The 21,374-nt window shown below is 43.5% G+C and overlaps 1 long non-coding RNA gene across 1 annotated transcript; it reads right to left on the reverse strand.

Moving 5' to 3' along the window:
• Nucleotides 1-2,607: 2,607 nt before the first annotated feature.
• LOC136792544 (uncharacterized) lies at nucleotides 2,608-16,183 on the reverse strand. The gene is made up of 3 exons (XR_010836493.1): nucleotides 16,106-16,183; nucleotides 12,999-13,086; nucleotides 2,608-2,777 (listed from the first exon to the last, which is right to left on the reverse strand). It is a non-coding gene; the product is annotated as an uncharacterized lncRNA (long non-coding RNA).
• Between the last annotated feature and the right edge of the window lie 5,191 nt (nucleotides 16,184-21,374).

Raw genomic sequence — 21,374 nt, forward strand, 5'->3', positions numbered from 1 at the left:
TTAATAAAATTTTCAGCACAATTTTAAGAGGATCTATGGTAGGACTTAACAACAACAGTGATCTATTCTTTTTAGTGCAAGTGTAAAGACCTGAGAGAAAGAGCGGTTTCAATTTGACTTTATGGCCCTCCCAAGTTGTGTTCAAGTTAAGTGAAAGTTAAAAATTGGTGCTGGGGAAAGAGCAAAGATTTTAGACTCAAACTGATTTGAATTCCACTGTTATTCACTTATGAACTATTGCACGTTGGGCAAGTTGCTTAAACTAATTTGAGCCTCAGTTTTCTCATCTTTTATTAAAGGGAGAAATTCCACTGTATAGGATTGTTGCAGCAAAGCTTTGTGGTACAGGGCCTGATACATAGTAGTTGCCCTAAATGCTTTAAGTTGTATGTGACAGTAGCCCAACTCAAGCCAGCTTAAGGAAAAATAAGAATTTCTTGGCTTGCCTAACTGAAAAGTTCAAGAGTTCATCGGTTTCAGGCATAGCTGGATCCAGGGGCTCAAGCAATGTCATCAGTACTCAGTCTTTCTCCACCTTTGGGCACTGTTTTCTTCTGTGTTTGACTTTGTTCTTCACTGAGCCCAGCAGACTAGCTGGTTATTTTTTGGAGCAAGCAGAACAGAGCTCTGAAGGAATATAGACCAAGATACGTAAAGCCTGGTTGACAGCCCTCTTTAGACAGGGCAAAGCTAGTTTGGGCAGCATGGTTTCCATGTGGGATGTCCTAGTGGGAGTGGCATTCAGGGCCAGCATAAGGACCCAAGACATTGCATCTTCATCAAAGCCACACAGAACAGGCAGATCCAAGACTATAATTTCTGTTTGACAGATAAGGAAACTGAGGCTCTGTATTAGCTTCTTTTTGATGCTATAACAAATTACCATAAACTTAGTGGCTTGAAACAACACAAAACAAGTTCAAAATGAATCTTACTGGGATAAAATCAAAGTGCCAGCAGGGCTGCATTCCTTCTGAGGCTCTAGAGAATAATCTGTTTCCTTACCATTTCTGGCTTATAAGGGCCACTAGCATTCCTTGGCTCATGACCTGCTTTTCATGTTCAGAGCCAATAGCACAGCATCTTTAAATCTCTCTGACACTGACCCTGACCCTCCTGCCTCCCTCTTTCCTTTATAAGGACTTTTGTGATTATATTGGGCCCACCTAGATAATCCAGGAAAATCTTCCCATCTCAAAATACTAAACTAATGACATTTGTAAAGTCCACTTTGTCATGTAGGGTGACACATTCACAGGTTTCAGAGATTGACATGGACATCTTTCAGGAGACCATTATTCAGCTGGTCACAGGCTGATAAAGGTAGAAGCTTCCTGGTCACTCCTTAAGGTAACAGCTGAGTCATGACTAGAACTGAGGTTAATGGTTCTAAATTAAGACAGTGCAGGTGAGAATCCTGGCAGAGTAGCTTAGCTGGATGGCCTCAGTTAGGCTTCTCTGAGCCTCTGTGTCATCATCTGTAAAATGGTGATAATGTTATTAAATGAGACACTATTTAAAAGTGTCTAGCACAGCATCTGATATGGAGCAGAAAATTAGTGATGCTAGGCATTCCTGCTCTTTTTAACAGCCTTGAACGAGCAGGTGCCTTTGAACGTTTGGCTCTGGGAAAACTAGGGAAGAGCCAGTGGCATGATGGGGTGCAAACTGTAAAGAACTTGAAATGCTCTGAGTTCCAGTTCCTTATTCATACCTGAAGATAAGGGGTCCTTCCCTCACAGAAGGAAGTGGAGAATGTCTACCTGGTGCTTGGCATCCTCAATCAAACACCTCCGTCACTGCCTTCCTTTTATCTTCCTTCTCAACTTATATCTTTCACTTTTTCTTTTCTCCCTCTCTTCCTTTATTTCCTTCTCCTGTTTTCCCTTCCTCCCTCCATCCTGCTCTGATTTCCTTCTCTCCTTTCTTCCTCCCTACCTCCTTCCTTTCCTCTCTCTCTCCCTTCCCTTGCCCATTCTTGAGACGTCCATTTAAGAGCAGTTGATCAATTTCAGGGACTTCTGGTGTCTGCTCTCGTCTCCCCTCTTATGGGTCATAGCAACCCATCCTTCCCACTCATCAGTTTCTCAGTTGTGCAATCTAAATGCTAATGATCCCTGCCTAACCTGCTCCTTTACCCCCCTCTACCGATACAACTAAACACACCCTAGAAAAACTGCCCGGAAGTAAACAGGATCTACTACCCCCACCCTCACCCTTTGTGCAGGGTGTGGGCTGGAAACCGTGCCATCTTTGGAAACTACTGACAGTCCAGAAAAGCTGTCCTTCATCTGGAGTCCCCAGAGCTTCTTCCTCCCCAGCAGGACCCTGTTTATCAAGCTGCCCGATGCCCCCCCAGATGCCCTCATTCCCTTTCATGCACTGGTGGTTTTCGGTCTGATGTTGAAAGTGCAATATGCTTGCCAGTAACGATGTCTTATTGGAGTGTAAAGATTTTCCCATTTCACTGCTTTATCCTGAATTTAAAGTGTTTTGAAATTCACTTACATCGGAGAGGACCAGTAGCCAAACGTTTGCTGTAAATAAACTGGGGGCTTTTAAGGTGTTACCTCTGAAATGGGAGATGGGATAGGTTACTGCTCTCCTGCGGGCTGGGCACAATCAGTGGCAGAGTTTTTCCGTCACAAGAACCCGTCAGCTTGTATGCTTCCAAGTGCTGGTCAGGGTGTGAGGGCGCTCTGGCCTTGTGTTTTGAATCTATTCAACTGAAGTTTGTCCAGGGTGTTGAGTTGGAAGATCACTGAGCTCTTGAACACCTGCTTGGAAAATCAGGAAATCTTAAAGCTAATGCAGAGACCGACAGTAATTCAAACAGGGGGTAGTGGCAGTGGTGGCTCTTATTATTGTTGCTGTCGCTATTATGATCAGTGAGCACTCATTGAATGCTCTGTATTCTGCACCAGGCACTCTGTTAAGGGCACTGCATGAATTATCCTCATCTAGCCTCTTAACAACCTGTGAGATTGTTGGGATGCCACCCGATCTGGCTGGCCAGACGGATCTGATGCTCCTGGGAGATTTCTTAACATCTAGTATCAAGGCCATGGCCACAGGCGTCCATGGAAAATAAACCAGGGAAACTTCTCATGCAGGTTGCCTTAGTTGCTTAGATTTACTGATTTATTACACTGGCCCATTGTGACCAGCGTGGCAAAGAGGGATGCCTGAGACTCTGGACCCAAAGGCAGTGTTGTGTCAGCCACAGTGTCAGCCACCTGGGGCCGCACATCTCTGGGCCTCCGTTGCCTCTGGGCCTCAGTTCCCTCCTCTGCAAAATGTGAATAATAGTGGTATCACCTCATGGGGCTGTGTGAGGATTCCGTGCATCTTTGTATGTAGAGCACTTGAACAGCGCCTGATACGTGGTGAAGGCTGTATAAGTACTTCTTTATTAAAACCTTTAAATACTGCTTCACCTTTTCAGTACCCGTGACGTTCTGCATTGTTTCCCATGGGTTCGGGTCAGTGCTATGTCCTGGATGATAAGCAATAGAAAATGGGGGCTCTGAAGCCATCTTTTTCTCTTTTCTTTCCTGTCCTTTCCCAAGGGCTGGATGTGGAAAGGTTGTGGTAGTGTAGGGTGGCCAGTTCATCCTGGTTTGTCTTTCCAGGTGTTAGCACTGCAGTTCCCAGGTTCCGGGAACCCCCTCAGTTTCAGACAAACCAGGAGGAAGTAAGATATGCTGACTTGCGGGTTTTGTGAGGATAAGTGTATGATTGGAGACTGTATTCATTTGCTAGTGTCGCCATAACGAAACACCAGACACTAGGCGGCTTAAATAATAGAAATTTATTTCTCACAATTCTGGAGGCTGGAAGTCCAAGGTCAAGGTACCAGTGGGGTTGGTTTCTCCTGAAGCCTTTCTCCTTGTGTGAATGGAGGTGTAAGTCCCCTGTGGGGTCTTTAAGGATCACTCCAACACAGCCATAGAAATTATACTTGGCGAGGCATAGGAAATTAGAGGAATTATTATACTTACATGTCCTAGAAGGGGAGGCACGGCACACTGCATAGGGGGTAAGAAGCCGAGAGAGACAGAGAGAGAGAGAGAGAGAGAGAGAGAGAGAGAGAGAGAGGACTGTAGGAAGTACCTTGATTGGGGATCAGAGTGGAGTTACAGAAGCAAAAGGCATGAAGGGGGTTCATTGGTGCATTTGAACGTCACTAGGTTACACTCAGAGGAGGGCAAGAGGGGGAACTTGTAGCAAGCACCAGCCTTATCACACTGGTATATGTGGTCACCTGGGCAGGTGCTCACAGTCTGTTTGTGGGGATACTGAGGCATCAGGGAAATTAAGTTTTTAAAATGTACAATACACACCTTGGCTTGCAGATGGCTGTCTTCTCACTGTGTCCTTACATGAGCTTTTTCTCTGTGTGCAGGCATCCTTGGTGTCTCTTCCCTTTCTTATAAGGGCACCAGTCATATTTGATTAGGGCCCCACCTTTATGATCTCATTTAACCTTAATTACGTCTGTAAAGTTCCTATCTCCAAACAGTCACATTGGGGGTTAAGGCTTCAGCATATGAAATTGGAGGGAACACAATAACAGCCTCTGTGAGTTTTAAAGCAAAGGCTTTTCAGAGCATCCTTTCCTGCATCAGGAACTCAAGGCAACTGAAAGTGCTCTCCGCACATTGTTTTTCTGTCATTTCCCTGTTGGGGGCCTCTGTGGCACATGCAGTGATCTTTAATTGGAGAGCATATCTCAGTACCAAACTAGCACCAGGTGGAATTTTGATAACAAATTCAGATCCACTGACTCTAATGCTTCTAAAGCAGAGCAAGGCCTCTCCCAACCTCTACCTGCTCCAAGCCCTAAGCAGCTGCCCACCCTGGAGCAGCATCCCAGCTCCTCAGCTCCTAGAGGCCTTGTGCCATCCATGTGCCTCTCTGACCTTGACTCACCCACTTGCTGATGCTGCTCCTTTGCTCTGCCCGGTCACACTGATTTCCTTGAAGAGGTTAAACTGGTCTCTCTCAGGGGACGTTTGCATTTGCTGTTCCTTCTGCTAAGAACTCTGTTCCCCACATCATCCCCTGATGGCCTCTTCATTATTCAGGACTCCACCTCCTTTGCGTTCTGTCCACTAAATTCCAATGTTGGAGGGGGAGTGGGGGTCCCTCCCATACATCCAACAAGCAACTCTATGGACATCAACCGGGTGTCCAACAATTCAACTGAATTCCGACACAGTCAACCCGGGTACAGTCAGATTCCACAGGTAAAGGGCTCAGTCTTACCCTCTCCAACAGCCCAGCTTGTTATCTGTACTTCTGACCAACTGGCCATAAATCAGAAGTTCCCACAACCCCCTTCTCGGGTTTGATTAATGTGCCAGAGTGGTTCACAGAAATCAGAGAAATATTTTACCTTTTAGATTACCAGTTGATTACAAAGAATCTAACTCAGGAACGGACAGATGGAAGAGATGCCCAGGTCAAGGTATGGGGAAGGGACATGGAGCTTCCAGGCCCTCTCTAAACACACCACTCTCCCCAAATATCCACATGTTTACCAACCCAGAACCTCTCTGAACCCAGTCCTTTGGGGTTTTTATGGAGGCTTCATTACATAGGCATGATTGATTAAGTCACTGGCCATTGATGATTGAACTCAATCTCCAGCCCCTTTCCCCTCCCTGGAGTTCAGGGGTAGGACTGCAAGTTCTAACTCTCTAATCTCAGGTGGGTTCTCCTGGCAACCAGTCCTCGACCTTAGGTGTGGTCCAGAGTCATCTCATTAACGTAACAATAGGCACCTGTATCACTCTCAACACTAGGAAATTCCTAGGGTTTTAGGAGCTGTGAACCAGGAACCATGGACTAAGACCAAATATATATTTCTTATTATAAGTCACAGTATCACACCACCCAAATGCCACCTCCTTTAAATGACCTTCCCTCTGTGTCTTAGCCATATTCCTCACCACATTTAACTTCTTCTGTCACTTCTAGGTGGTGGGAAAGATTAGGTGGGTCCTTTTGTCAGTTATCTATTTACTGGGATCCTCAGGTATTAGGCAATGGAGATTCAACAATAAACAAGACACTTCCCATCTTCTCCAAAGAACTTACATTTTGGAGTGGGGAAGCAGATAATAAACATATAAACGTCCAAATATAAATGCACATATAAATATAAATCGTTCAGTGGAATGCTTTGAAAAAGCAGCATGTAAAACTATTAGTCCTTCTGGAAAATTGCTGGACTAATCCATGTGGCCTAAAAATCCATTTCTAAGATCCCACTTGAGTACACAGATAGAATGTTATTCTTGGGTTAGTTTTCAAACAAGGATAGCTGGAGAGAACACTTCCTTTCTCACCAGAGGTCTCAAGCTACTTCCCTGTAGGAGTGGCTTTGGGCTGTCAGAACATTTCTTGGTCTAATATTCAAGCACAGCATTGTTGGTGGGGGAGGAGGGTAGGATAGCCTGTTCAGTCTCTCTCCCCTTAGCTTTTCCAGATTCAAGGCAAGGAGCATACTTACAATAGCCATGAAAAGGAGGTCTGGTCTCAGCAACGGTGAAAGACAGTAAAAAGAAGGTATTTTGCAGAGAAATGGTGCAAATCCCAGAGCCCAGCAGTGGGGAAACAGGCTTATATCCGTAATGGCTTATATACAACACTGATGACAAACTCTGGAATCTGCATGCAACTTTCCATATGTGCATCTGACTCTGGCTCTGTGTTGGCATGCTTATTTCTTTTGAATTTGTATAGTTATAAATTATAGTGATCTCAAGAACGGTGAAGGCAGGAGAGTTTGTGTGTGTATAAGAAAGAAAGGTTCCGTTTGTTAACAGCGTGCTCATCCCGTATCTAACATTGAGGATAAAGAAAATGAAGAAAATTTTATAACAGCTGGCAGAGTACTCTTCTCCAAAGGACCCCTGGCTCTCAACTGAATATAAACTTGCTATGGAATCAGTGTCTGTGTCCCCTCCACATTCATATGTTGACGTGATGGTATTTGGAGGTGGGGCCTTTAGGAGATAATTAAGTTCAGATGAGAGAGGGGCCCTTCTGATGGGATTAGTGCCCTTATAAATAGACATCAGGAGAGCTCAGCTCTTTCTATCTCTTCATCCCACCCACCACTTGAGGGTGTAGTGAGAAGGCAGCCGTTTGCAAGACAGGAAGAGAACCCTCACCAGAACCCGACCATTGCTGACACCCTGATCTCAGACTTCCAGCCTCCAGACCTGTAAGAAAATAAACTTCTGTTGTTAAAGCCACTTAGTCTATGGTATTTTGTTATGGCAGCCAAAACAGACTAAGACAGAGCTCAAATCAGCAAATATTTACTGAGTGTCATCAGGCAACATGCCAAGCCCTGGGGACATAAAATAAAAAGGCCTTTGCCTTCGAGGAACTCATATTTAGTAGTGGAGACTGAAAATTAGATTGCACTACACAAAGAAAATGCTCTCAAGTGACTTCCACCTACTCCTTTTCAGGGATTCTCGACATTTTCCCATTTCTTTTGTAAAACACTGTTGGGGGCTGAACTGTGTCCTCCTCTGATACCTATGAATTTGGCCTGATTTGGAAATAGGGTCTTTGTAGAGGTAATTAAGAAACTCAAAATGTGATCAGACTAGATTTAGGCTGGACCCTAAATCCAATGACTAGTGTCCTTATAAGAGAAAGGAGCGGGAGATTTGAGACACACATAGAGGGGAAAACCATGTAAAAATGGAGGTAGAGATTGGCATCTATCAGGGAAGGAACCCAAGGATATCCAGAGCCACAGAAGGTCAGAGAGAGGCACGGTTCCAGAAGGAACCAACCCTGCCAACACCTTGATTTTAAACTTCTGGGCTTCAGAACAATGAGAGAGTAAAGTTCCATTTTTTAAAGCCACCAACTTTGTAGAACTCTGTTACGGTTATCTCCCGCTTGTTGGAGGATTGAATGAGCTAAGATGTATAAAGGGACTAGAACAGTGCCAGGCAAGTGGTGAGTGCTACATAAGTACTAGCCATCAGCACTCAGTGATTGCCTCATTCTACAACTTTTTACTGAGCATCACTTCTGGGCCAGCACTGTGATTCTACCCCAATTTTGCATTGAAAGGTTTCAATGGATTGCATGTTAGTGTCCCCCCCGAAATTCATGTGTTGAAATCCTAACTTCTGTTAAGATTTCAATACCATCAGTGTGATGGTATTGGGAGAGGTGGAGCCTTTGTGAGGAAGGGAGGTCATGAGAGTGGAGCCCTCGTGAATGGAATCAGTGCCCTAATAAAAGGGACCCCAGAGAGTTCTTTCCCCCTCTTTCCACCACATGGAGACACAATGAGAAGTCTGCAGCCCAGAAGAGGGTCTTCATCAGAACCCGACCAAGATGGCATCCTGATCTCAGACATCTAGCCTCTAGAACTGTGAGAAATAAATTTCTTTTGTGTATAAGCCACCCAGTTAGTGGGGCTTTGTTACATCAGCCTGAACTAAGACAGAGGTTTGTTTTTGTTTGTTTGTTTTAATGTCTTTATTGGAGTATATTTGCTTTACAATGGTATGTTAGTTCCTGCTTTATAACAAAGTGAATCAGCTATACATATACATGTATCCCCATATCTCCTCACTCTTGCATCTGCCTCCCACCTTCCCTATCCCACCCCTCTAGGTGGACACAAAGCACCGAGCTGATCTCCCTGTGCTATGTGGCTGCTTCCCACTAGCTAGCTATTTTACATTTGGTAGTGTATATATGTCCATGACACTCCCTCACTTCCTCCCAGCTTACCCTTCCCCGTCCCCGTGTCCTCACAAGTCTATTCTCTACATTGGTGTCTTTATTCCTGTCCTGCCCCCAGGTTCTTTAGAACCGTTTTTTTTTTTGAAGATTCTATATATATGTGTTAGCATACGGTATTTGTTTTTCTTTTTCTGACTTACTTCACTCTGTGTGACAGACTCTAGGTCCATCCACCTCACTACAAATAACTCAATTTCGTTTCTTTTTATGGCTGAGTAATATTCCATTGTATATATGTGCCACATCTTCTTTATCCATTCATCTGTCAATGGACACTTAGGTTGCTTCCATTAAGACAGAGGTTTTATGTTATGTGCCTTATTGGACGTTACCTTGTATGTGAACTACATTCCAAAGCCCTCCAAAGGGGCTTTTTGTCTGAAACAAATGTTTGACATTCATAATCACCCAAGATATCAAAGGGAATAGAAATATTGCATGTTTATAAAGCATTTTTCCTCATATTATTGGGAAAAAGAGAAAATTCCTGAAAAGCAGAAAAGAAAATAATCATCCATAATTTGATGCATAGCCACTATTTACATTTTAATGTCTTTTCTTCGGGGCTTTTTTTTTTGCATAGTTTTTTTTTCACATAATTATATTTATTCTCTATATCTAATTTTTATCTTTCTTTTTTTCAACTATTATATCACAAGCATTTTCCATATTATACAGACTTTGTGAACATTGCATTTTATGACTCCATAATGTTTCATGCTAGGATTATGGCATGGCTTATTTAACCAAACATTTAAATTAAAAAAAATTTTTTTTCACTATTAAATATGCTGTTGTGATGATAATCTTGTTGCATAAACTCACCCCCTCCCAGTCCCCAGCCCACCACCAGTATTTCAGGTGACTTCATTAAGCTACATATTCCAATGTGCAGTTACTGGATCAAAGGGTGTGACCATTTTAAGGCATTGGATACACACTTAAAATTGCTCTCTTAAAAAAGGCTGTGCCAGTTTACACTCTGATCTGCAATGTTAAGAACATACCCATTTTGCCACACTTGTGTTAATACACCTATTATCATTTTAAAAGTGCAGCTAATTTGAAAAGCATGAAATGTGGTTGTTTTATTTGCATGGCTTTGATTAGTAGTAATATTGAACATTTTTCCCATGTTTGTTAAACTGGAGCATTTCCTCTCTGGGGAAATATCTGTTTAGATCCTTTCTCCATTCATCCATCAGCATCTTTGTTTTTCTTAAAGATGTTTATTAATTCAAATATAAAAATACATGGTTCCTTTTTGTTATATTTGCTTTAGATGTGTTTCCTTGTTTATTGTTTTCCTTTTACGTTTGATTGTTTTTTTTATGGACAGAAGATTTAAATTTTTTGTAACCACACCTGCCCATCTTTTCCTTTGTGATTTTAAAATCTTTTCTAAATCTACTCACTCCTCTTTGCAGAAGCTTGATAAATATTCATTTCTCTTTTCTTATTGTTTATTTACGCTTTGATTAAAAAGTAACTCTTTGCCCTATCTAGAATTTGTTTTGGTGCATGACATTGAAGAGACTTTTCACATGGCTAATCATTTGTCCCAATATGATTTATTCAGTAATCCTATTTTTTTCCCTTCTTTATTATATAGTAAATTCTCACATATAGTGGAGTATAATCTAAGCCATGTTATGTTTAGTTGAACCAATGTACCACATTGTTTAAATGACTGTATTTTCAAAGTCTGTTTAAATAACTATTCATGCTGGTCCCCAGGTGGTTCAAGTTTAAGGAGATACATCTAGAATGAACTGTCTTTACTCTTGCTCCTGCCTCACAGCAAGAAACCTGTTTGAAGACAAACAATGGTGATAGTGACATCACCATAAGACAAAGAATAATGCCAATCCTAGGAAACATGTCCACCTGAAAAGATCTTTGGTTCTTTTTCTTTACATTTCAGCTTAATTAAAGTATATTTGTACAACATGGTGATGTGATATACATGTACATTTTGAAAGGATTCCCCTGACCTAGTTAATTAACACATCCATCACCTCACATATTTATCTTTGTGTGTGTGTGTGTGAGAATATTTAAGTTCTGTTGTCTTAGCAAATTTCATTTATACAATACAGTGGTATCAACTGTAGTCACCAGGTTATACATTAGATCCTCAGACCTTATTCATTTTATAACTAGAAGTTTGTACCTTTTTACCAGCCTCTACCCATTTCCCCCATCCCCAGCTCTTGGCAACCACTTTTCTAATCTCTGTTGTTATGAGTTTGACTTTTTTTTTTTTTCAGATTCTACATATAAATGATATCATGCAGTATTTGTCTTTGTATGGCTTATTTTACTTAGCATAATACCCTCAAGTTCCACCCAAGTTATGAAAAATGGCAGCACTTCCTTCTTTCTCAGGGCTGAACAATATTCCATTGTATAAATATACTACATCTTTTTTTTGTGGTACACGGGCCTCTCACTGTTGTGGCCTCTCCCGTTGCGGAGCAGTCTCCAGACACACAGGCTCAGTGGCCATGGCTCACAGGCCCAGCCGCTCTGAGGCATGTGGGATCTTCCTGGACCGGGGCACGAACCCGTGTCCCCTGCATCGGCAGGCGGATTCTCAACCACTGCGCCACCAGGGAAGCCCTATACTACATCTTTATCCATTCATCAATTGACAGACACTTAGGTCATTTTCATATCTTGGCTATTGTGAATAATGCTGCAGTGAACATGTGAGTGCAGATATCTCTTTGGGATAGTGATTTCATCTCCTTTGGATGCATACCCAGAAGTGGAATGGCTGTTAGCTCTCTTTTTAATTTTTTGAGGAACCTGCATACTGTTTTCCATGGTGGCTGCACTATGTTACATGCCCACCAACAGGGCACAAGGGTTCCCTTTTCTCCACATTCTCACCGACATGTGGTACCTCTTGCCTTCTTGAGGACAGCCATCCTAACAGGTGGGAGGGGATATCTCATAATGGTTGATTTGCATTTCCCTGATGATTAGTGATGTTGAGCATCCTTTCCTGTGCCTGTTGGCCATCTGTTTGTCCAATCACTGATCCTTGAAGATGATTTTGTGTCCAGATCTCCTCTGTTGTCCACCCTGACGTCTACTCTTGTTACTCCAAGTTGGGACTGGGAGTTGAAAGAGGATGAGCTTCCTGGAGATGAGTTTTATTCCCACCCTCACCATGTGCAGCATTGTAGATCCCTTGGGTGACCAGAGCTCACTTCACTCGTTTTTCTTCCATTTACCTCTGCCTGAATTTCCTTCTTCCCCTCCAGCCTGACAAGTGCCTTGCCATCATGGGCACCCACTGATTTGCTTTCTTTCTCAGAGGATTTCATTTCTTCCTGACAGGAGGCAGATGCCCCCCACCCAAGGTCAAAACCTTTTTCTTAAATCCTTGGAATACATCTTTGTCGACTTCCTTCCAGACCTGACGATTTTCAGATTTTGTTACTTCTAATTTTCCTCACGTATTCTCAGGTCCTTTGTTATACACACGGGGGATGAGAAGAGCTAAATTAGGGGGATGCAGAATTCATGGTAGGAAAGGGAGCCAAGGAGCTGTTCCATAAGAAAACCCTCCAGGCTATCTTAAGTGGAACTCCACGTGTCCCCAGAAGTTAAAGGAGCAATATTCAACACACATGCTGCCCAAAACACTCAGGCAGGAACCTCTAGCCAACAGGGCAAACAGATCACAGGATATTAATACTCCACCATATCTGCAGGCCAGCTCACACTTGTCATCCTCTCATCTTGCTATAGGAGCTGATAGTCTCTGTTTAGCATTTTGAAAATGAATTCAGGGCTTCCCTGGTGGCGCAGTGGTTGGGAGTCCGCCTGCCGATGCAGGGGACGCGGGTTCGTGCCCTGGTCCGGGAGGGTCCCACGTGCCGCGGAACGGCTGAGCCCGTGGGCCATGGCCGCTGGGCCTGCGCGTCCGGAGCCTGTGCTCCGCGATGGGAGAGGCCGCGGCAGTGAGAGGCCCGCATACCGCAAAAAAAAAAAAAAAGAAAATGAATTCAGATTCTAAAAGGGCATGTTTTTAAAATTCATCAGAACAAAGCCTGTGAAAGGTCTGAGCAGATCATACCACTATGGATCAGGGGTCAGCAAAGGCGCCAGGTGTAGTAAAAATACCCAGGGCAGGATTTATTCATTCACTTGTTTACTCATTCATTCATTCATTCATGCATGCAACAGATACTTACCAAATTCTTACTCTGTGGCCGGCATTCTTCTCATCCTAGAACTTGGGATCCAATGGTGAAATCAGCCTGGTCTAATGGAGAAAGCATTCTAGCCAAATCAAATGGAGGAGACATGTAACACAATGCATTATTTCTCCCTCAGTCTTCTTTTTCAACCTTCTCCGTTAATGCTTATAAATGAAATGTGGAAATCTATTCTGGTTGCCGTTTACCGGTAATCAGTAGAGATACTATCCACACAGGCAACGCTGCTGGAAGCTACATGGTGAAAATGTATTGTGACTCTTATAAATATGTTTCTGCTTAGCACTGCCTCTTGAGAAGAAATGATTTCACACCCACTGGGAATCTGCATCTGAGCTATTTTGCTAGTAAAACAACCAAAGGACAGATAACAGACAGTTCTTCCCACGTGGGATGAGAGAATCTGGAGATGTCTGAGGGGGTGGCAGAGTCTTTTCTTGTAGATCCACCCAATATAGCAGGTTGTTTGAAAACAAAGAAAAAATTTTTTTTCTTTCCCCTAAGGGGTTAAAAAAGGGAGGGTGGGGGGAAATGAACATTCAAATAAGGAAGATTCAAGATTAGTTATAGATACTTCATGGGCTTAACTGAGAGTTGGGAAATTCTTAATTATAAGTTAAAATCTCTTGACTTCTTTATTTGATTCTGCAAATTCATACTTAGCCATGGCTTATTATTGGCCTCGCACAGTGTTTGGCATAGAGTGGGCCCTAAATGAGTTTTTTCTTTCTTTTCTTTTTCTTTTTTTTTCTTTTTTTAAACAAGGCACTGTGACAGATTCTGGAGATATAAGATACTGCCATTAGCCTTAAGGAGATCATAATTTAGGAGGGAAGACAGTTTTGTGAACAGCTAACTCTTATGCAATAATTACCAATGTTTATTGAGCTCTTACTGTATTCCAGGCACCAGGCTCAACACTTAATGCCTGTTACCTCCTTTAAATCTTGTAACAATCCTATGAAATGGGCACTAATGTCTTCTTTGGTTAAGGATGAGGACAGATGCTGAGAGAGGTTCACAATACTACGGAGGAACAGTGATTGGAACCCAGATCTTTGTGATTCAAACGTCTACATGCTTGAGTACCCAGCTGCCTGGCCTCTCTCGCTGTCTCTGTTGCCTTGCAGGTATGGGTAATGTATCTAGAAGGCAGGACAAGGAAGGTGGCTGGTTCTTCTGATGAAGGGTTTGGAAAATGTTCCCCGGGAAAGTGCATTTCACTTGGCACCTTGAAGGTTTCTAGCGTGGGTGAGCTGGGTGATTCAGCATGCCGTTAACCGAGACACTGGACACTGTACCACATCATTTTGCTGCTAGTCTGGTTTTGTCCTGGTGACCCCAACCGGGTAACTGCAAACTCATCCATCTTGATGGGCACCTCAGTGTCTGGATTGAGAGGGGAACTTGGCCCCCCTTCCAGCTCCTCTTCCTCGGTCAGTGACTGAGGCTGTCTCCCTGACAGTGGGGCCTTCCTCCCTGTCTGGATGCCCCCTGGATCTCCATTTCTATTGTGACTTCATGCCGGGCAGTGCTGACTTTGGGCTGAGCTACCACTTCTGTTATTGACAAACCCACACTGGAAAATCGACCCAGTCGGCTAGGTTTTCTCTCTTAGTCTGTAACCAACCTTCACTCTGCAATCCCATCAGTGTGGATTCCAGTGCAGTGGCTCCATTAAGTCCCAGCTAATGGCCTTTTCATTCCCCTTCTATCATGCAGCTCACCCCACTTCAGGCCATAGGAAAAGGGCTGCAGCATTGCTCTCGGAGCTGGGCAAGAAGGATCCCTGTGCTTTGGAGGCCCCATCCTGGATCCTCTCTGTCTATGTCCCCCTCCCCACACCACCCACACACATTATGAAAAATTGTCATGCCAAGGAACATACATATCCAGAGGCAGTGCCCTCCTAGACCACAATCTGCTCATCAGATTCCTGCAATTCCCTGTTCAAATGGCCCCATGCCCACTTTCAGGACCTGTTCGGGGGTCTTCCCATGTCTGTCTTCCAGAGGGTGGGTTATGCTGGTATGTGCCTTCCTAGGCCTCAGGGCTGTTTGTGGCAAGTGTGGACAGGCTTGGACATGAAGTCTAGGGTATACGCAGGCTTGTACAAGAGGATGTGGTGTAGAACAGAGCTGAGAGTGGGCCAAGGGCTCAGAGGTGGCTTTCCCCACACATGGAATGGGTTTGAGAACTCTGCAAGAGAACTTGGCCTTCTAGGTTGTTGTGAAGGTATATTTATCAAGGAAGCTGTCTGGAACATATTTTATTTAGGTTTTCATTTTGTTAGCTATTTAACATATGGTATATGGGCCTTGTGTTTTTACTCTTGCCGTTGGCCCTTGCAAATGTTAGAGGTGAGCAGACCATTGTACTCTTATCTTTTACGAAGGAACCAAATCTGGACAATTTTTTTTTTCTCCCAGGGAAAGGTGCATCTTGGTGTATTTCTTGCCAACATGAAGTTGTTAGTTCTGGGCACAGTCACAAGATGCCAGATGGTACCCAGGTACCAACTGCTAACTATTGATGAATTATACCATTTAGAGACTAGAAAATCCTGACTGCTTTCTGTGTGGCCCTATGGTAGCTCATGGGATGTGGAAAAGATTTACTGCCTTGTTTAAACAGAAAGGACCACATGTCAAGTGAGCAGGGAAGTTCACCTCTCAAAGAGGACCCTTCCTACATTTTATCATAAATCCCTATTATCATAAACCAACCATTACGGTAAGCCAACCACCTTCATACGTAACTCACATGAATTATATTTTATGGAATATTATTGGGAACCAATCACTCTTCTTTCCTTATTCAACCTCTTGGAAATAACCCACATAGAAGTCATACACTCTTATCACATTGCTTTGGCTAAGAGATCTTGTATTAGTTATACACTGCTGTGTAAGAAATTGCCCCCAAAACTTAACAGCTTAAAATAGCAGCACTTAGGAATCAGGGTGTGGCTTAGGTGGGTCCTCTGGCTGAGGGTCTCTCAATCAGCTACAATCAAGTTGTGGCCAGGGCTGCACCATAAGGCTCAGCTGCAAGGGAGGGAGTCCTCTTCCAAGCTCACTCACCTGTTTGTTGGTGAAATTCACTTCTTCATGGGCTGTGGGACTGAGCCTGCCCTCAGTTTCTGCCACATGAGTCTCTCCACAGGGCAGCCCACAGCAGGGCAACTTACTTCAGCAGAGGAAGAAGAGAAAAGAGCTTGAGAAAAAAAGAGCAAGCAAAACAGAAGTCACAGTGTTTTGTAACCTAATCTTGGAAGTGACCGTGGGTTACAACATCCTAAGATGTTCCCCTGGTGTACGCATCCTGTATGATCCAGGAGTGTGAATATGATGGGCTGGCACTCCCATGATTCTATTACATCATATGTTCAAAAGGATTTTGCAAATGTAATTAAGTCTTAGATCAGTTGACCTAAAGATAGGGAGATTATCTGAGTGGAACTGACCTAATCACATGAGGCCTTTAGAATACCACATGTGTATTTAATGAGTCTAGGTCTCAAGGTCAGAGATGAGGGAAGTCAGAGATTCAAAGCACAGGAAGGGTTAGACATGCTCTTGCTGACTTGAAGATGAAAGGGGCCATGTGGCAAGGAATGCAGGTGGCCCCAGTAGCTGAGAGCAGCCCACAGATGACAGCCAGGAAGGGAACAGGAAGCTCAGTGCTTCAACTGCAAGAACTGAATTCTGCAAACAGCAAGAATGGGACTGGAAGTAGATTGTCCTCCAGAATCTGTAGGCAAGGACTCAGCCTGGCCCACACCTTGATTTCACATTCGTGACACTTAGAGCAGAGAACCCAGGTAACCTATACCCAGATTCCTGGCCCACAGAAAGAGTGAGATAATAAATGCGTATTGTTTTCAGGTTCTCTGTGTGTGGTGATTTGTCATGCAGTGTTATAGACGGAATTGTGTCTCTTACCCTCAGATTCACATGTTAAAGCCCTGACCCCCAGTGTGATTGTGTTTGGAGATAAGAATAAGGAGGTAATTAAGGTTAAATTTAGTCACAAGGTGACTGATCCAACAGAAAGCTCACTCACTCTTTCCATACACACTCACCAAGGAAAGACCATATAAAGATGCAGTAAGAAGGCGGCTGTCTACAAGCCAGAAAGAGAGCTCTCACCAGAAACCGAATTGGCTGGAACCTTGATCTGGGATTTCTAGGCTCCAGAATGGTGGAAAAATAAATGTCTGTTGTTTAAGCTCCCTCATCTGTGGTATTTTGTTATGCATCCCAAGCTAATACATGCAGTGATAGAAAACCAACAGGAACTTTCCATCACTGTTGCTGTTTTGTTCATTAAAGGTAAAGTCACTAGATCCAGCCTACACTCAGGGGGAGGGGTTCCCTAGGGTGTAACAATAGGTGATGGGGATCATTGCATGCCAGCTTAGAAGTCTACCTGCCACAGATAAATTTAACAAAAAAATACAACAACAAAATGAAAATATCATTTAGCACATAAACCAAACATTAAGTAGGTGAACTGCACCCTGAGAATATTGGGGTAATTCCAGTCCTCAACACCATCTACTCCTTGTGCAGTTGTGGCAGTTTTCTGTTTCCCAAGTGGGCACGGCAAACCTTGGGGCAACTTGCTTCTCTGTTCAGCTGGGTGGCAATGTGGCCTAGTGGTGCTTGGCACAGGGTAAGTTCAAGTCCCAATTCTGCTCCTTCCTAGGTATGTGGTCTTGAGCAAATTACTTATATATATTGAAACTTTGTTTTCTGGCATGTAAAATGGGCATGAGAAGAATACTTGACCCAAAACATCATTAAGAGGAATAAATATGCTGATGCATGCAAATTTAGAGCACAGTGCCTGGCATATAGTAAATGCTTAAAATTTTTATTTATATTAACAAAATTTAATCTGGGTAAATTTTAAAGATCTTATTGGCTTTATTCAACGATTCATGAATTGGACAGCATCCAATATAGCAGATGGAAAGGAGCTCCAAAGAGCTGCACAAGGAAAGAGATTTTATAGGCAGAAAGAACAAGGAAGTTGGATAAGGCAAAAAGCCAACTTGTTATTGCAAGGTTACTAGGGAATGTCAGGGGTTTATCAGACGATTACCTAATTCTCATCAAGTCATTTCTGAGTGGTTGGTTTAAGATTCCACTTCGGGGGACTTCCCTGGCAGGCCAGTGGTTAAGACTCTGTGCTTCCATTACAGGGGGCACGGATTCGATCCCTGGCTGGGAAACTAATATCCCACAAGCCATGCAGCATAGCCAAAAAAACAAAAACGAAAACAGAAAATATTCCACTTCTGGGAGAGCTGAAACATTTGTTGAATCTCGGTTTGGTGACATGGGACTTAGCACAAGTGACTCCATTTTGGGCCTGTTGTCTTGTCTTTAATGTCTATTATTAATATCATTATCAGGAAGGTCTCCTGGGCTGCCTACAATGCCACAGACATGTGATGATGTCTGCTCTTCATCGGAGTAAACAGTTGATCTTATTCATATATTTTATTTCGTTTAATCTTTACAGCACACCCTATGAGATAGGTATTTATTATACCCAACTTACAAATGACAAAATTATTAAACCCTAGGGAGGCTAAACAATATCATACAGCAGTTTAGCAATGAAGTTAGGATTCCCTGACTCTGAATCCCATTCCTTCCCACTCCACTGAGCTGCCTTTACTGATATCCTAATACATTTACTGACTCCTTTACTGGGTTTCATGGGGCTCCAGATTTTAGCATCACCAGGTTACATAAAAGAGCTCATCTTCTTTACATGGAGAGCACTTTTGGCCCTAGCAGAGGTTTTCCTTCATCCTGGATTCCCAGGTCACCAGGACAACTGAAATTATTTAAATTTTTTACCATTCCTCACTTTCACTTTTTACATTCTAAAACACCTCAAAAAGCCAGGCCTGTTGGGAGGATTCAACACAGCTCTCTGGGAGAGCATGTGAGTGGTTGGAAGGGTGGGTTTGAAGCCAAAGTCTCCAGATCTTCCCCAGCCTGGCTTGTGTTTCATCACCTACAGCCCTGGGGCTTTGTGTCTGAGGCTGAATGTGGGGACGGGGGGAGGGCTGGGTATAAATTCTTCCACCCCCATCAGTGCTGCTGGGCCTCTGGGAGCACTGTAGAGATGCAGTCCATTAAGGAATTAGCTTGATGCTAATGCTTTCCACTGAGAAGCTATTCTGCTGGGGCCTCCAGGGGGTAGCTGAAAGTGTTTCATTCCTATTCATTCTATTCTCTGTATTCCCCAATTTAATGAGGTCTTTACTTTTGCCTTTAAAGAGTGCTCTCACCCCTGTGGTGTCTAGCTGTTAGCTGGAATTTGAATATAGAAGGGAGCAGGGAAAGAAGGGAAGGGAGAGAGCCCAAGGGTAACCCCTCGTGCACTGAGAAAGAGCTGGCTATCTCTGGCTCCCCATCTTTGGTCAGCCCTACTTCTGCCTTTCCTGAAATTCCAAATTTTGTGTCTCAAAGACCTCCCACCTACTGGCTGAACCATCCCCAGTTACAGAGTAGACTTCCTTAGGGGCACAGAGTTTGTTAATAGTCTCCACCCCCAGACCAGTAGGGATCAGAGTAAATTCATATTCTCAGAAAATAGAGCCAACACAATAGCTGGGCCTCTGGCCGCCTCCACCATCTCTGCTCCTTCCCAGGCTCTGTTGGTGGCAATCAGACAGCCCTCACTGGACTGAGAGTTCCAGCAGATCCTTGGATGCCCACAGAGTGTTGAAGGCAGAACTTCTGGAATATGGAGTTTCATTCAATGTTTATTACAGTCAAGAGACAGGGCTTCTAGCTTGATCAGCCTCCCAGTGATACTGCTAAATGCTCTACATTCACCTTTAGCCTCAAGCTCAAAGCCAGCATAACTCTCCAGAGCCCTGTTTACTCTTGCTACTTTCACCCACAGTGGGCAGATCTCCCCATTCTATAACCACAACTTGTCAGACTCCTAAATATTCCCCACGTGACTGAACTTCTTGTTACCATGGCCTAAGTGATCGCTTCCCCATCTTTTACAGATGCCTCCAAGAATTAGTGTTGAGAGAGTCATATAGCCCTGGACTTGGTCTACATTGTTTAGTTCCCCTCTCTGTGCCAAGTTAGTTTTATCAGTGCCAGTCCCAATTTCCTACCATCATCCTATGACATCAAAAGAAATCTCAGAAGCTGATTTTATTCTTTGCTCTCTGTTTGTATATCTTTATTATAACCAGTACCTTTCTTTCAACCTGGAATGGACTTAGCAATAACAGAATGGAACTGACCTTAACTTCTGGAAAAACTCAATGCAATGAGCCACTGCAGAAGACTGTCTGTACATAAGTTGCTGGTAATCAGTCACCAGGCATCAAATTCAGAGTCCCAGGCGATTTTTCAATGCCCATATGGTCTGAAGAGCAACACTTCTGGCATACAGAGATCGGCCCAATTTTTATTTCATTCAAGAGATTGGGCCTCCAGCTCCATTGACCATGCTATAGTCCTCCCAGTGACCCTACTTAATACCATAGACTCAGCTTTAGCCACGAGTTCAACCCCAGCCTGTCTAGAACACTTAGACATGCTTAGGTATTCAGAAACTGGGTCAACAGCAAGGAGAAGTAAACTAAGATGTGGCATGCTGGAAGATTGAGGCACCACCATGAAATCAGTCTGATCCCTGGCCAACTACAAGAGAGTGACAAACTCAGACTTGGACTACCCTATCAGTTAGTGTTCAAAGTCAGGCAGCTGTTGGCAGTGGTGTTACAGGAGAATGGTTCCTTCTTAATGTCACCTGACCTCATCTGAAGCTAAACATGGTTCTTTACTTTGGCTGCACATTGGAATCACCAAGGGAGCTTTAGATATATCAGGTGCCTGTTCTCCATAAACAGAGATGATGACTTAATTGGCCTCGGCATTAGTAGTTTTGGAAAACTCCCCATGTAATTGTAATGGGCAAGTACCGACAATAATGAGAACTACTGACCAAAAAAGAATAGGACTCATGGTGGCAACCAGACTGAAGGCTCTAGCTCTGACTTGGAAATGGAATATGAGGCAGAAGAAAAAAACCTAATCATAGACTAGGCCAACCTAGATAAATTTGGTGATTTCTTCCACATCCACCAGTTGCAGTCTAGCCAGGTCTTCCTCCCCAACCAACTGAAAGGCTGAGGTTCCTAGTGGACCACCAGAAAACTCCCTGGTGCATTTTGGTTAAAGGACTGGACTGAACTGAGTTTAGGAGTGAAGGGCCCCACTGACCACACCTGGATGAGTCAGGGATGGACATTTTGGTAACATCACTCTTCCCATTAACATTACATCCTTAATATTATTC

This window comes from Kogia breviceps, chromosome 14 (assembly GCF_026419965.1).
Source record: "Kogia breviceps isolate mKogBre1 chromosome 14, mKogBre1 haplotype 1, whole genome shotgun sequence".
NCBI classification, from domain to species: Eukaryota; Metazoa; Chordata; class Mammalia; order Artiodactyla; family Physeteridae; genus Kogia; species Kogia breviceps.